Source organism: Silurus aristotelis (genome assembly GCF_946808225.1).
Source record: "Silurus aristotelis genome assembly, chromosome: 5".
Lineage (NCBI taxonomy): Eukaryota > Metazoa > Chordata > Actinopteri > Siluriformes > Siluridae > Silurus > Silurus aristotelis.
In genome coordinates this window covers 24,841,068-24,857,486 of record NC_139578.1, presented here as the reverse complement: position 1 = coordinate 24,857,486, position 16,419 = coordinate 24,841,068, and the positions used below count along the sequence as shown (strand labels likewise).

At 41.4% G+C, this 16,419-nt stretch overlaps 1 long non-coding RNA gene across 1 annotated transcript; it reads right to left on the bottom strand.

Moving 5' to 3' along the window:
• Positions 1 to 6,653: 6,653 nt before the first annotated feature.
• On the bottom strand, positions 6,654 to 10,361 carry LOC310726953. The gene is made up of 4 exons (XR_014533897.1): positions 9,965 to 10,361; positions 9,457 to 9,535; positions 9,146 to 9,361; positions 6,654 to 7,367 (listed from the first exon to the last, which is right to left on the bottom strand). It is a non-coding gene; the product is annotated as an uncharacterized lncRNA (long non-coding RNA).
• Between the last annotated feature and the right edge of the window lie 6,058 nt (positions 10,362 to 16,419).

Here is a 16,419-nt window from a genome sequence, read left to right as displayed (position 1 = left end):
AACAGCCGAATGCGCTAACCGATTGCGCCACACAGACCTGCCGTTATAGGCTCCTTTGGTGGTTTGGAAAATCCACGTTGGCTCCGATGGTGCTTAAATAGCCAGATCAGCTGCTGGTGGGTGGGCTGAGTGAGTGCTGTGTGCTTGTGCTTTTATGTAGCAGGGCTGTGCGGCCATCCTGCCCGGCTATCTCAGTCGGTAGAGCATGAGACTCTTAATCTCAGGGTTGTGGGTTCGAGCCCCATGTTGGGCGAGGATTTCTTATGCACGGTTGCGCTGAGATGACTAAGTCACAGAGAAGTGCCTTTATCGCCACCTTTGGTGAAGAGGCCTGGGGTGCAGTCAGCATTCCAATTCATACTAAAGACGATCAATAGGTTTGAGTTTAGAGCTTTATAGCAGGAGATCCTTTACTTCAACCCATGCAAAGCATATCTTTATCGAATTAGCTTTGCCGAATTATTTTTTGCCTAATTCCAACCCTTATTTCTCGTAAACATCAGACATTTATGGTGCATCCAGGTTTAAAGCTGTTGACGTATGAACGAGGCTGCTCTGCTTCATCCGTCTTGTTTCGTCTGCTCCAGAGCCGATTGTTAGACAGAGTTCTCTAAATGGGTCAGTGTCTTAGTTTGATACCATGCAATTCTGTTGATTGTTGCCTATTTCATTTTCTGTGTGTAAAGCTTTCCGGCACTGCAGAGGAGACACGCTGCCCGATTGGCTAAAAAATCAGGGTCTTGGGTTCGAGCCCCACGTTGGGCATGGACATCTTTTGCACTGATGCGCTGAGATTACTTAATTTCGTGTTTATCTCTGGGCACATCTTTTCGAGAAGCAGCGCTGAATCTGGTCTGGCCACCCTTTACACTGTGCTGGCACAAAATTATAACCCACAACAACTTTGCCAAGATGCATCACCCTGCCAGAAACAGTCACTCGCTCCTCCATTTGCATCTAGTTCAGTTCGTTGAGTAGCGCTTGGTGTAAAACACAAGCTATCACGTCCCTGGGTGGGCTCGAACCACCAACCTTTCGGTTAACAGCCGAACGCGCTAACCGATTGCGCCACAGAGACCTGCTGGTATAGGCTCCTTTGGTGGTTTGGAAAATCCACGTTGGCTCCGATGGTGCTTAAATAGCCAGATCAGCTGCTGGTGGGTGGGTTGAGTGAGGGCTGTGTACTTTTATATAGCAGTGCTGGGCGGCCAGCCTGCCCGGCTAGCTCAGTCGGTAGAGCATGAGACTCTTAATCTCAGGGTCGTGGGTTCGAGCCCCACGTTGGGTGAGGATTTCTTCTGCACGGTTGCGCTGAGATGACTAAGTCACAGAGAAGTGCCTTTATCGGCACCTTTGGTGAAGAGGCCCGGGGTGCAGTCAGCATTTCAATTCCTACTAAAGACGTTCAATAGGTTTGAGTTTAGAGCTTTATAGCAGGAGATCCTTTTCTTCAACCCATGCAAAGCATATCTTTATCGAGTTTGCTTTGGTGTACAGGGGCTTTGTTATGCTGGAACAGGTTTGGGTCTCCTAGTTCAATGAACAAAAAATTTCATGCTACTGCATCCAAAGATACCCTGTACAATTCAGGTTTGCAAAAACAGTTTGGGAAGGAATCGCATATAGCTGGGAAAGTCGGGTGTCCCAATACATTTGCACATATGTCAGGTGTCCCAATACATTTGCACAGTAGTCAACACGGGGGCTCTGTAAATGGGTGCACATTACGTTTGGTCTGAGATCAGCAACTGCAGAGTTTCAGAGTAGTATGGAGAGCCGTTTGGCTGGTCTGAAAGACACAATCCAAATCTCATACCTGGATGACAACCTGGCATGGACATCTTTTGCACGGATGCGCTGAGATTACTAAATTTCGTGTTTATCTCTAGGCACATCTTTTCGAGAAGCAGCGCTGAATCTGATCTGGCCACCCTTTTACACTGTGCTGGCACAAAATTATAACCCACAACAACTTTGCCAAGATGCATCACCCTGCCAGAAACAGTCACTCGCTCCTCCATTTGCATCTAGTTCAGTTCGTTGAGTAGCGCTTGGTGTAAAACACAAGCCACCACGTCCCTGGGTGGGGTCGAACCACCAACCTTTCGGTTAACAGCCGAACGCGCTAACCGATTGCGCCACCGAGACCTGCTGTTATAGGCTCCTTTGGTGGTTTGGAAAATCCACGTTGGCTCCGATGGTGCTTAAAAAGCCAGATCAGCTGCTGGTGGGTGGGTTGAGTGAGGGCTGTGTGCTTGCGCTTTTATTTAGCAGGGCTGTGCGGCATTCCTGCCCGGCTAGCTCAGTCGGTAGAGCATGAGACTCGTAATCACAGGGTCGTGGGTTCGAGCCCCACGTTGGGTGAGAATTTCTTATGCACGGTTGCGCTGAGATGACTAAGTCATAGAGAAGTGCCTTTATTGGCACCTTTGGTGAAGAGGCCCGGGGTGCAGTCAGCATTTCAATTCATACTAAAGACGTTCAATAGTTTAGAGCTTTAAAGTAGGAGATCCTTTACTTCAACCCATGCAAAGCATATCTTTATCGAGTTTGCTTTGGTGTACAGGGGCTTTGTCATGCTGGAACAGGTTTGGGTCTCTTAGTTCAGTGAAGAAAAAATTTCATGCTACCGCATCCAAAGATACCTTGTACAATTCAGGTTTTGCAAAAACAGTTTGGGAAGGAATCGCATGTAGCTGGGAATGTCAGGTGTCCCAATACATTTGCACATATAGGGTATAAGAGCGCATGTGAGTTCACAAGCCCAAGGCCAACACGTTCTTTTCTAATGACATCCTCAACCCTCCACCAGAATGCATCATTTACAATGAAAGTCTGCCACTTACAGTAGTCAACACGGGGGCTCTGTAAATGGGTGCACATTACGTTTGGTCTGAGATCAGCAACTGCAGAGTTTCAGAGTAGTATGGAGCGCCGTTTGGCTGGTCTGAAAGACACAATCCGACTCTCATACATGGATGACAACCTGGTACTCTGTTGCAGCTTTGTGAAACACTTGTTGCATATCTATCTTGTTCTCCAGAGTTTTGTGGAATGTGGAGTGAAGTTGGCCTCAACGAAATGTGAACTGTTTAAATCAAACGTGAGGTTCTTGCCAAATTGGTGTCCAGAGAGGGTTATACAATGCACTGCAGATATCTGAAGTGCAGGCATTTAAGAGTAGGACACATAAAAAAAAAAAAATAATGTTTGCCTTATTCCAACCCCTTATTTCTCATAAACATCAGACATTTATGGTGCATCCAGGTTTAAAGCTGTTGACGTATGAACGAGGCTGCTCTGCTTCATCCGTCTTGTTTCGTCTGCTCCAGAGCCGATTGTTAGACAGAGTTCTCTAAATGGGTCAGTGTCTTAGTTTGATACCATGCAATTCTGTTGATTGTTGCCTATTTCATTTTCAACGTGTAAAGCTTTCCGGCACTGCAGAGGAGAAACGTTGCCCGATTGGCTAAAAAATCAGGGTATTGGGTTCGAGCCCCACGTTGGGCATGGACATCTTTTGCACGGATGTGCTGAGATTACTAAATTTCGTGTTTATCTCTGTGCACATCTTTTCGAGAAGCAGCGCTGAATCTGGTCTGGCCACCCTTTTACACTGTGCTGGCACAAAATTACAACCCGCAACAACTTTGCCAAGATGCATCACCCTGCCAGAAACAGTCACTCGCTCCTCCATTTGCATCTAGTTCAGTTCGTTGAGTAGCGCTTGGTGTAAAACACAAGCCACCACGTCCCTGGGTGGGGTCGAACCACCAACCTTTCGGTTAACAGCCGAACGCGCTAACCGATTGCGCCACAGAGACCTGCTGTTATAGGCTCCTTTGGTGGTTTGGAAAATCCACGTTGGCTCCGATGGTGCTTAAAAAGCCAGATCAGCTGCTGGTGGGTGGGTTGAGTGAGGGCTGTGTGCTTGCGCTTTTATTTAGCAGGGCTGTGCGGCATTCCTGCCCGGCTAGCTCAGTCGGTAGAGCATGAGACTCGTAATCACAGGGTCGTGGGTTCGAGCCCCACGTTGGGTGAGAATTTCTTATGCACGGTTGCGCTGAGATGACTAAGTCATAGAGAAGTGCCTTTATTGGCACCTTTGGTGAAGAGGCCCGGGGTGCAGTCAGCATTTCAATTCATACTAAAGACGTTCAATAGTTTAGAGCTTTAAAGTAGGAGATCCTTTACTTCAACCCATGCAAAGCATATCTTTATCGAGTTTGCTTTGGTGTACAGGGGCTTTGTCATGCTGGAACAGGTTTGGGTCTCTTAGTTCAATGAAGAAAAAATTTCATGCTACCGCATCCAAAGATACCTTGTACAATTCAGGTTTTGCAAAAACAGTTTGGGAAGGAATCGCATGTAGCTGGGAATGTCAGGTGTCCCAATACATTTGCACATATAGGGTATAAGAGCGCATGTGAGTTCACAAGCCCAAGGCCAACACGTTCTTTTCTAATGACATCCTCAACCCTCCACCAGAATGCATCATTTACAATGAAAGTCTGCCACTTACAGTAGTCAACACGGGGGCTCTGTAAATGGGTGCACATTACGTTTGGTCTGAGATCAGCAACTGCAGAGTTTCAGAGTAGTATGGAGCGCCGTTTGGCTGGTCTGAAAGACACAATCCGACTCTCATACATGGATGACAACCTGGTACTCTGTTGCAGCTTTGTGAAACACTTGTTGCATATCTATCTTGTTCTCCAGAGTTTTGTGGAATGTGGAGTGAAGTTGGCCTCAACGAAATGTGAACTGTTTAAATCAAACGTGAGGTTCTTGCCAAATTGGTGTCCAGAGAGGGTTATACAATGCACTGCAGATATCTGAAGTGCAGGCATTTAAGAGTAGGACACATAAAAAAAAAAAAAAAATGTTTGCCTTATTCCAACCCCTTATTTCTCATAAACATCAGACATTTATGGTGCATCCAGGTTTAAAGCTGTTGACGTATGAACGAGGCTGCTCTGCTTCATCCGTCTTGTTTCGTCTGCTCCAGAGCCGATTGTTAGACAGAGTTCTCTAAATGGGTCAGTGTCTTAGTTTGATACCATGCAATTCTGTTGATTGTTGCCTATTTCATTTTCAACGTGTAAAGCTTTCCGGCACTGCAGAGGAGAAACGTTGCCCGATTGGCTAAAAAATCAGGGTATTGGGTTCGAGCCCCACGTTGGGCATGGACATCTTTTGCACAGATGTGCTGAGATTACTAAATTTCGTGTTTATCTCTTTGCACATCTTTTCGAGAAGCAGCGCTGAATCTGGTCTGGCCACCCTTTTACACTGTGCTGGCACAAAATTACAACCCGCAACAACTTTGCCAAGATGCATCACCCTGCCAGAAACAGTCACTCGCTCCTCCATTTGCATCTAGTTCAGTTCGTTGAGTAGCGCTTGGTGTAAAACACAAGCCACCACGTCCCTGGGTGGGCTCGAACCACCAACCTTTCGGTTAACAGCCGAACGCGCTAACCGATTGCGCCACAGAGACCTGCTGTTATAGGCTCCTTTGGTGGTTTGGAAAATCCACGTTGGCTCCGATGGTGCTTAAATAGCCAGATCAGCTGCTGGTGGGTGGGTTGAGTGAGGGCTGTGTGCTTGCGCTTTTATGTAGCAGGGCTGTGAGGCATACCTGCCCGGCTAGCTCAGTCGGTAGAGCATGAGACTCTTAACCGAAAGGTCGTGGGTTCGAGCCCCATGTTGGGCGAGCATTTCTTATGCACGGTTGCGCTGAGATGACTAAGTCACAGAGAAGTGCCTTTATCGGCACCTTTGGTGAAGAGGCCCGGGGTGCAGTCAGCATTCTAATTCCTACTAAAGACGTTCAATAGGTTTGAGTTTAGAGCTTTATAGCAGGAGATCCTTTTCTTCAACCCATGCAAAGCATATCTTTATCGAGTTTGCTTTGGTGTACAGGGGCTTTGTCATGCTGGAACAGGTTTGGGTCTCCTAGTTCAATGAAGAAAAAATGTCATGCTACCGCATCCAAAGATACCCTATACAATTCAGCTAACCAATTGCGTCACAGAGATTTGTTTCTGGTGTAGTTTTTGGTTCTTTGTAAAATTAAACATTGTCTCTGATAGTCTTTTAACTGGCAGTAAGGTACTGCGCATGTGTTGCCTGAGGCTTGTGTGCTAGTGCTTTTATGTAAGCGGGATGAGTTAGTACTGTTCCTGACTAGTTCTGTTGGTAGGGTATTATACTCACTCTCAGAGTTGTGTAATTAAATCTCATGTTGGGTGTCAAAAGACTTTTTCATCGGTGTGTTTAGATGACGACGTTTTATGATTATCTCTAGTGACACCTTTCCCAGAAGCAGCGCTAAATCTGGTCGGCCACTTTTAAGTGGCTAGTAATCTCCAAGTCTTGTGTGTGCGTGTGTGTTTGTGGTGGTCATTTGACAGCATATGTTAAAAACCTTCTGGTGCTTTTATCAAATCCTAAAAAAACTATCTGACATCATGTAATTTATTTTTTAACAATGCTTACTAGACTTTTTATGTGCATTTTTTTTTTGTTTTTAGAAGTTCTAGAAAAAAACATTTTAAATTCAACAGTGTAATTTTCATTTTTTTGACAAATTAATGATACTTTCAATGATTACTAATACTTCCACAAATAATATATTGTCTAGCATAAAATATAAAAACTTGAAAGCTTTATTTTATCTTGCATTCCTAACTGTACATACAGAAAATATTAAATCAAAGTTTAATACTGCTGCAGGCAGATCCAGTTGCGGATGAGGCAGACTGTATAAAACAAATTCATACAAATCCAATATGTCAGACAGGAATTGTGATCAGAAAACAAGCAAAAGATTATGAGATGAGCGAACAGAGTCACAAGGATCACAATAAAAATCCAATACCAGAAAACAGACAAAGGAACGTTAACGTGGTAATTCAATACTTGATATAGTAAAGCTTGGTAAGACTGTGGAACAAGATACAACATTCTTCCAAAACTGGTTGGTGTATGGACCCTATTAAGAGTGAGTGTGTGTGTGTGTGTGTGTGTGTGTGTGTGTGTGTGTGTGTGTGTGTGGTGTGTGTGTGTGTGTGTGTGTGTGTGTGTGTGTGTGTGTGTGTTTGTCTGTCTGTCTGTCTGTCTGTCTGTGTTGGGAGGTCATTGTGGTTGTTGGGAGCTGGCTACTCCAGCAGACAGTGACCGGGCTGTGACATGAAAAATACATGACTCTATTCTGTGCTTTTGTAGTGTATATACTGTTTTAAAAAGAAACACTAAATTAAAACAATGGAGTGTCTTTCAGGAAGCATGAATAAGGTTCACTTTTGATCCCCCTCGCAGCTTTGGGTAGTGATTCACCATCATCGTCAAATCCAATTGTTCTCCTGAAACCAAATAAATGGAAAAAAACTTATGACAATGACAATGTTTGTTATTAAATAGTTACACAATAACCATTGTAGAACATCAAATGTAAAATGTTTCTTATACGTTAAACATTATTACTGGAAAAAATTATATTTATTAATAGTGTAGGAAAAATGTGTTTCTGTGCTGATGTGTTTCACCTTGAGATACCAAACACAGTAGTTTTTTGCATATCATTGGATTAATTTGAGATTGGGTGAAAGTTTTCCACAGTAAATGTCCCCGGGACCTTGTTTGGGGCGTCAGAAGCCGCCCCTGGATGGGGGGGTTAATGTCAGAGAGCCACCAGTTACGCCTCACTCCAATGCTCAACACTTGCGTGCCCTCTGTCTAATCACCTACACCTGTCCTCCATTTACTCATCCCCTTTATAAGGCCCCTTTTCCCCTTCACTCACCGTCTGATCTAGAGTTTACAGCTATAGATCATCTGGACTGCCAACTGTGCTTACGACCACCTGTGTTTCCCATGCTCCACGCTACGCTTTGGGTGAAGCTTGATTTAGTTAAATTTGTAATTTCCTGCAGTTTCGTGTCTGACCCTTTTGTGTTTGAATATTCAAGACTAATAAACGACACCTTGTTTTACTCCCGGTTCCTGACACCCGGTCTATCCGTGACAGTTTTCTTTGTTTTAGTTTGAAATTATTACAAATTTTGAAAACTTTCTGCCATTTTTTTTTTAGTCTGAATCAGACGGTTGGTGCGTCAGTAATAATGGTCAGTGGGAAACACAGTGCTCAGTCTTTAGTAAAATGGACTAAATTAATTTATTTAATAAAATTTCTCGAGTTACTCGAAGAATTATTACAGCCCTAACGACAACAAATTTGCAATATACAGTGTCTGTGCTGTAAAAGTTTCAAGAGGGGGTACGGTGCCAAAGCACTTTACACTACAGGTTTGATTCATCAACTGAGAACAACATCTTGAAGAGAAACCTGACACTTTTTTCTTGAAATAGGAAGCAGTTGAATTTGCTGAATGTGCAGTTACATAAAAATTTGTGTAGGCTTAAAAACTTGGTTCTTGACTAGTGGCTACATCTGTTTACAGTTTAAGGTTCGTTATAGTTTGTATTTCTGCTGTTTTGCACAATAATTGTTACATTTTATTATGTAAAAAAAACCTAAATGTAGATTAAAATATTAAAGTTTGTTTTTAAATATTTTGTTTAATACTTGGTTTGATACTTTCGGGTTTTCCAATTTGTTGTGATACTTTCAATAAAAAATTCAAAGTGTGATTATTTAATTGGTTTGCAGTTTTTCAGTTCAGATTAATAAAAATGACATCATATTTAAAAGTGTAATATTAATACAATCAATTATACAAAAACTATTACAAATATTTTAAAATATGCTAGTTTTCAGCCATATGTGTTCTGAAGTTCCAGTTTCGACCCAGAATTTTCATTTTTGTGCATCAGTACTTAAGACATTCCTGAAGGAACTCGGATTGTAACTATGTTCCACGTGTAAAAAGGATTGCATTCGGTACATGTGTGTATTTAACCGAAAGCCCTGTTCTGAAAAGTTTTCAGTACGAATACGTGTACATTACACCCCTACTGGATACGATGTTACCGATTTATATATTATTAAGATCATTATTTTAAAGGGTAAACACTCACTTCTAACACTTTAATAATATTTGTTAAGCTATGTATTTATAATTTTTACAGTGTATAGATTTATCAAAACAGATGTCATTATGATTAGAATGTTAAAATTTACCTTCAAAAATAAGCTTCATACACTCTGGTTTCTTGTGAAAATGCTCACATGCATGCTGAAGCAAATATGATATTTTCTCTAAGGGAAATATCATGATTTCTATTGATCTCCCAGAATTAATAACATGGATGTTTATCTTATCCACATCTTCAAGGTGATCTGATGTTTCGCTTGGTTGAAAGATGCTCCCAGTCCTTGATATGTCTCCTGCGGTGTCTAAAATAACAAATTGTGATTATTCTCACAATCACTTAAGACAAACTCAAACATAAAGCACATTTGGTTAAAATGCATTAAAGCTAAAAGCTTACTGTCATCTGGAATGCATAGAGGATCGCATTTCTCTTTTTCTGGATTTGGAGATGTGCCTGCCACTGGGCTTGATTCAGTCTTATTTCCGTAGACATTTCGGAAAAAAGAAAATACAATTTGAAAATCTTGAATATCTATTCTGCACTATTTCTAGGTCCCATTTTAATTGTATTAAATGTGTAATAGGCTGCTTTGTGCAAAAGATCAGATAATTTTTTACTGAGTCTTAAGACAACACTTTGATCTTAAATGGATTGTGCTGTAAAAGATTTAAGTTTAATGTTAAACTTGTATAATTTATGTCATCCTGACAGCACACTTTTATTACAGCAACAAAAGGACATGCTAAGAAAATCTTTTTTTTGTCAATAATTATTTGCTATTAATATTGCAGTAGTAAAAAAGAGCAAATTTACAATATTCTTAGACACAGATATTTTCTCATAGTTATCCTCCTGCTCTTATCTAAAATAAGGTTATCATTATGTAGAATAAAAAAAACCTTACCTTATTGGAAAATAATAAAAAACCAAGGACACCCCCCATATTGGTTAGTGTTTGTTCTTCTCTGGAGTTACAAATGACTGTGACACTCTTTGCTTCCTTGTTTTTATCCTGTACACTTTTACTTTTTGTTTCTTTTTGTACAGAAGCTTTGATTGTTCAACCTTTTAACCATGCCAAACAACTTTTCCCCTGTGGATCTTTCTTGGATTATTTACAGTTTACAGTTTCTCCTCATTGTTTATTGTCAGCGGGTGCTGAGTCCAGAATTTTAACCATTGGGAGATTTAAAGAGACAGATTTTTTGCATAATTTATTTTGCACAATGTATTGTATCATATTATAATATTATAATATATACTGGTTTATGACACACTACAGTGTTAAACTGTAGAGCAACTGTACAGCAACTTTACTTTACTGTAAAGCAACACAATGGAAAGTATTGCGTATTTGTATTTTCATTTTCGAAAGTGCTTTAGAATGCGCCTTGGCAAGTTATGATTTGTATGAAAAAATACATTCTAACAATTTATCTGCAACACAACATTCCTTCTTTTGTCAGTTGAATGAAAGGCTTTAAGGGAAATCCCCATCTGTACTTTTGCTTGTCGTCTATGGAATCTTGGGGATTTTTCACTTGGTCATCACTGGAAGTAACCTGATTTAAATTTTCAATTTCACAACATACACTTGTAATGTGATCAGATTATATAAGATTAAATTGAACATTATTATTATTACAAAGAGAAGTTCAACCGGCATCTCCGCATTTAACCAGAAATACAAAAGATCAGGATGTGGCGATAAAGTAAATGTTGCATATGAAAATAGTATTTTATAAACAGTGCAAATAAAACTTTTAATATTATAAATATAATAAAAACATTGCAAATATTACAATGCAACTGTCATGATAGGTGTGAATGGATTGCAAAAAATTAAGCTAGTATAATGCAGTGAACAAAGAAAAATTTAGATATAAATTAGAAATATAAACATGGAATAGAATTAGAGATTGAAAGAATGTGGGGGTCCTGAGCCATGACCTCAACCCCACCGAATAGCTTTTGGATAAACTTAGAAACACATCTTGCTTGACATCGGGGCCTGACATCATGCAGGCTCTTGTGGATGAATGTGTATGTGAATGATAAAAAGCTGAATGTTGATGCTGAAAATTTAGTAGTTGATTTGATTGCGAATCTTGGCTTGTCTATCATTATGTTTGGATCACACACTTTGCAGTCTACATGGCATGAGCTTTGCAATAAGAGCGTTTCCTAGAAGCACGTGCTTCAGCTCAGTCTCTGTGGCGCAATCGGTTAGCGCGTTCGGCTGTTAACCGAAAGGTTGGTGGTTCGAGCCCACCCAGGGACGATGTGCGCTTTTGCATTTTATAATTTGTGTTATGTTTATTTTTACATATGTTTTATTTTTGTTATTATATTTGAATATATTCATTATATTTAAAAGCAACAGCACACCGTGCCAAATGACAATTGAGCCCGACCTCATGCAGGCTCTTGTGGATGAATATGCAAGTGGATATAAAAAAATTAAAAGATGATTAAATTTTGTGGAGTAGTGGGGTAGCAGTTTTGTGGATTCATGTTTTTTTCCTTGTCAGGTATTGTCACTATTTAATCAGGGACATATGTGAGCTTAAGTACGTAGTTGAGGGTAGTTGGACCTTTGCCAAGTGTTTGACTTTACTGTGATCTAGTGAAAAGCAGTTTGTAAATATGTGCTGGCTGGCTTCCTGTGTCTCACAACATGCTGAACTTCATCCTCCCTGCTTGACAGTTGTATGTATAGTTGTATGATAGCTGTTGTATGACCTCAGGTGTTACTTTTAGCAAGCTTGTGACCTTATTCTAGATAAGCATGACATTGCTGACCCAAACTAATCAGTTATATGCTTTTGATCGATCAGCACCGCATACCACAATAGATTTCCTACAGATTATTATAAAGTTATATACAAATTTACAATGTAATAGATTTAATGAGACTCGTTTCTTTCTTTATTTTGTGCTTGTGGCTACCCAATCCGTACCAGAAATAGCTCTTTACTAGCGATTCTCTTGATTCTCATTTGCGCACATGTGCAGTACAGATTGTATTTCTGGTACGGATCAAGTAGCCACAGTGCTCAATATACACACCGTTCTTATTGGCTTGTACTTATCAAATGTTTATGGTCTGCCATCTAAGGTCAGGTTAAAGTAGATTAGTGTTTGTTATAAAGCAAAAGGAACACGTCCCTGGGTGGGCTCGAACCACCAACCTTTCGGTTAACAGCCGAACGCGCTAACCGATTGCGCCACAGAGACCTGCTGGAGCTGGTTTAATGCAGGGTCATTCACTCAGAAAGATGAAAATGGTGCTTGATGTTTCAACCAACAGTTGGATATTACAGACTGGAGATACAAGGTGCACTGTTTAGCTGACAAATTACCACCAGTAAACCCAAATATAATTGCAAATTGGTTTTGTAATATCGAATGTGGCAAACTTAAAAACAGACATGTCACTGGGTGTTTTAGAACCACCAACCTTTCGGGTAACACGCTAACCGATTGCCCACAGAGACTTTCTATTGGGTTTCACCCGGTGCCTTGGTGGTACTAAGATATATGTCCATGTTTTGTGGATGAATGTGCAATTGAATATTAAAAAGTTGAAAGATTATGAAATTTGATGAAATGTGATGGTAAAGTAGTTTTGATGGCATAATTCTTTTCCCCTGTCAGGTACAGTAGATCATCAGGGGCATATATGAGCTCATGTCTGAGTTGAGGGCAGTTGGGCCTTAGCTAAGTTGGGCCTTTGTTACACTTCACTGTGATCTATGATGAAATCTGTTTGAAAATATGTTCTTAGCTGGCTTTCTGTGTCTCACAACACAAGTTAAACTTTACCTACCTGCTTGGCAGTTGTTGTATCATAACTGTTGTATTATCTCTGATGTTACTTTTAGAACATTTGTTAGTTTATTCTAGATAAGCATGCCATTGCCGACCCAAACTAAACAGTTATTTATTTTTGACTAAGCAGCACTTCATACCACGATAGATTTCCTGCAGCTTATAATTATGTTCTATTAAAAATAAAATTAGCCACGTTTACAAGTACACTTTCTTGTCATTCTGATTAAAAGATTCGGTGGACTGTTTACATGAGTTACACGAATGTGGCAAACAAAAAAGGAAATCCGTCCCTGGGTGGGCTCGAACCACCAACCTTTCGGTTAACAGCCGAACGCGCTAACCGATTGCGCCACAGAGACCTGCTGAAGCTGGTTTAATGCACGGTCATTCATTTAGAAAGATGAAAATGGTGCTTGATGTGTCAACCAACAGTTGGATATTACAGACTGGAGAGACAAGGTGCACTATTTAGCTGACAAATTACCACCAGTAAACCCAAATATAATTGTAAATTGGTTTTGTAATATCGAATGTGGCAAACCTAAAAACGGAAACATCACTGGGTGTCCTCGTACCACAAACCTCTCGGTTAACAGGCAATCGATTGTGCCATAGAGACTTTCTAGTGGGTTTCACCCGGTGCCTTGGTGGTACTGGGATATCAGTCCATGTTTTGTGGATGAATGTGCAAGTAAATATTAAAAAGTTGGAAGACTATGAAATTTTGAAATGGTAAAGGAGTTTTGATGGCATACTTTTTTCCCCTGTCAGGTACAGTAGATCATCAGAGGCATATATGAGCTCATGTACGTAGTCGAGGGCAGTTGGGCCTTAGCTAAGTTGGGCCTTTGTTACACTTCACTGTGATTTATGATGACTAGCAGTTTGAAAATATGTGCTAGCTGGCTTCCTGTTTCTCACAACACAAGTTAAACTTTACCTACCTGCTTGGCATTTGTTGTATCATAGCTGTTGTATTATCTCTGATGTTACTTGTGGAAAATGTGTTAGTTTATTCTAAATAAGCAAGTCATTGCCGACTCAAAATAAACAGTTATTTATTTTTGACTAAGCAGCACTGCCTACCACAATAGATTTCCTGCAGCTTATAATAATGTTCTATAAAAAAGATTCGGTGGACTGTTTACATGAGTTACACAAGAGAATGTGGCAAACTTAAAAAAGGAACACGTCCCTGGGTGTGCTCAAACCACCAACCTTTCGGTTAACAGCCGAACGCGCTAACCAATTGCGCCACAGAGACCTGCTAAAGTCAGCTTAAAGTACTGTCATTCACTCAGAAAGATGAAAATGGTGATTGATGTTTCAACCCACAGTTGGATATTACAGACTGGAGATACAAGGTGCACTATTTAACTGACAAATTAAAACCAGGAAACCTCAATATATTTGCAAATTGGTTTTGTAATATAGAATGTGGCAAATTTAAAAGTGAACACATCACTGGGTGTCCTCTTACCACCAACATCGTAACACGCTAATCGATTGTGCCACAGAGACTTTCTGTTGGGTTTCACCCGGTGCCTTGGTGGTACTGGGATATCAGTTCATGTTTTGTGGATGAATGTGCAAGTGAATATTAAAAAGTTTAAATATTATGAAATATTGTGATGGTAAAGTAGTTTTGATTGCATCATTTTTTTCCCCTGTCAGGTACAGTAGATCATCAGAACCCAGCCATTAGGGGGGCACAAGCCAGTGTACTCTTAGTGCCGGTCCCAAGCCCGGGTAAATGGGGAGGGTTGCGTTAGGAAGGGCATCCAGCGTAAAACATGTGCCAAATCAAATATGCGGATCACAAATGAGAATTTCATACCGGATCGGTCGAGGCCCGGGTTAACAACGACCGCCACAGGTATCGTTAGCCGACAGGGTACCGGTGGAAATTGGGCTACTGTTGGCCGAAGGAGGAGAAGGAGAGGAGGAAGGTGTCTACAGAGACGGCAGGAAAAGGAGCAGTGTAGGAGAGTAGAGGTTCGGGTTGGTACTTTAAATGTTGGTACTATGACGGGTAAAGGGAGAGAGATAGCTGATATGATGGAGAGGAGAAAGGTAGATGTGTTGTGTGTTCAGGAGACCAAGTGGAAAGGGAGTAAGGCCAGGAACATTGGAGGTGGGTTTAAACTGTTTTATCATGGTGTGGATGGGAAGAGAAATGGTGTAGGGGTGATTCTGAAGGAAGCGTACAGTAAGAGTGTAGTGGAGGTGAAGAGAGTTTCTGATAGGGTGATGATCGTGAAGGTGGAAGTTGAAGGGATGATGATAAATGTCATCAGTGCCTATGCTCCACAAGTTGGCTGTGAGATGGAGGAGAAAGAAAGATTCTGGAGTGAATTAGATGAAGTGGTAGATGGTGTACCTAGGAAAGAACGATTGGTGATTGGGGCAGACTTTAATGGGCATGTAGGTGAAGGGAACAGAGGTGATGAGGAGGTGATGGGTAGGTATGGTTTTAAGGAGAGGAATGTGGAAGGGCAGATGGTGGTAGATTTTGCTAAAAGGATGGAAATGGCAGTGGTGAACACGTATTTTAAGAAGAAGGAGGATCATAGGGTGACGTATAAGAGTGGAGGAAGGTGCACACAGGTGGATTATCTTCTGTGTAGGAGATGCAACCTGAAGGAGATTGGAGACTGTAAGGTGTTGGCGGGGGACAGTGTAGCTAGACAGCATCGGATGGTGGTCTGTAGGATGGTTTTGGAGGCGAAGAAGAAGAGGAGGAAAGTAAGGTTTGAAAGAAGAATAAGATGGTGGAAACTGAAGGAGGAAGAGTGTAGTGTGAGGTTCAGGGAAGAGGTCAGACAGGGGCTCGGTGGTGGTGAAGAGGTGCCGGATGATTGGGCAACTACTGCAGGAGTGATGAGGGAGGCAGCTAGAAAAGTACTTGGTGTGACATCTGGAAATAGAAAGCAAGACAAGGAGACGTGGTGGTGGAATGAGGAAGTGCAGGAGAGCATTAGGGGGAAGAGGTTGGCAAAACAGAAGTGGGATCGACAGAGTGATGAGAAAAGTAGGCAGGAGTACAAGGAGATGCGGCAGCAGGTTAAAAGGGATGTGGCGAAAGCCAAGGAAAAGGCATATGAGGAACTGTATAAGAGGTTGGACACTAAGGAAGGAGAAAAGGATTTATACCGATTGGCCAAGCAAAGGGACCGAGCTGGGAAGGATGTACTGCAAGTTAGAGCAATAAAGGATGGAGAGGGAAATGTGTTGACTAGTGAGGAGAGTGTGTTGAGAAGATGGAGGGAGTATTTTGAGCAGCTGATGAATGAGGAAAATCAGAGAGAGAGAAGGTTGGAGGATGTGGAGTTAGTGAAGCAGGATGTAGATAGGATTAGTAAGGAGGAAGTGAGAGCAGCGATTAAGAGGATGAAGAATGGAAAGTCGGTTGGACCAGATGACATACCGGTAGAAGCGTGGAGATGTTTAGGAGAGATGGCAGTGGAGTTTTTAACCAGATTGTTTAACAGGATTCTGGAAGGGGAGAGGATGCCTGAGGAATGG